Here is a 501-nt window from a genome sequence, read left to right on the forward strand (position 1 = left end):
TGGTTTAGTTTATCATATATACATATTATTTGTAGTTTATTTGATATATCACACATTATAATCAGATATATTTTTTCACCTGTAGTCCCTACCCTAATGGCCAACAAACTTAGTCTGTTTTTAGGAAGGCTACAACTTTGGTGTTCAACATATTGTTTCAGAAATGCAAACAATTAAATATTGAAATTTTAACTTCATTTGGTTGGTTTTATGTTGTTAAAGTTAACCTTATGACAAGAAATATGACTGTTTGTAAAAGGAAATTATTAAATTAGTTTTTAAATTATTATTTATTTCACATGGGTTTGAATCAGATTTGGTCAGATGGTCATTTTACACCCAGATGGTGCATCTTACCCACTGACTCGACTCGGGTCAACTTACCCCTAACCCGGGGCAAACTGAGCTATGAGGACCCTTTTTTTAAAGCCATATTTTTTAGAACCCTTTGTCATAGATACATTCTGATCATTTAAAATGATCGGAATACTTTCATTAGGA

This window comes from Sinocyclocheilus anshuiensis, unplaced genomic scaffold (assembly GCF_001515605.1).
Source record: "Sinocyclocheilus anshuiensis isolate Anshui unplaced genomic scaffold, SAMN03320099.WGS_v1.1 scaffold1395, whole genome shotgun sequence".
NCBI classification, from domain to species: Eukaryota; Metazoa; Chordata; class Actinopteri; order Cypriniformes; family Cyprinidae; genus Sinocyclocheilus; species Sinocyclocheilus anshuiensis.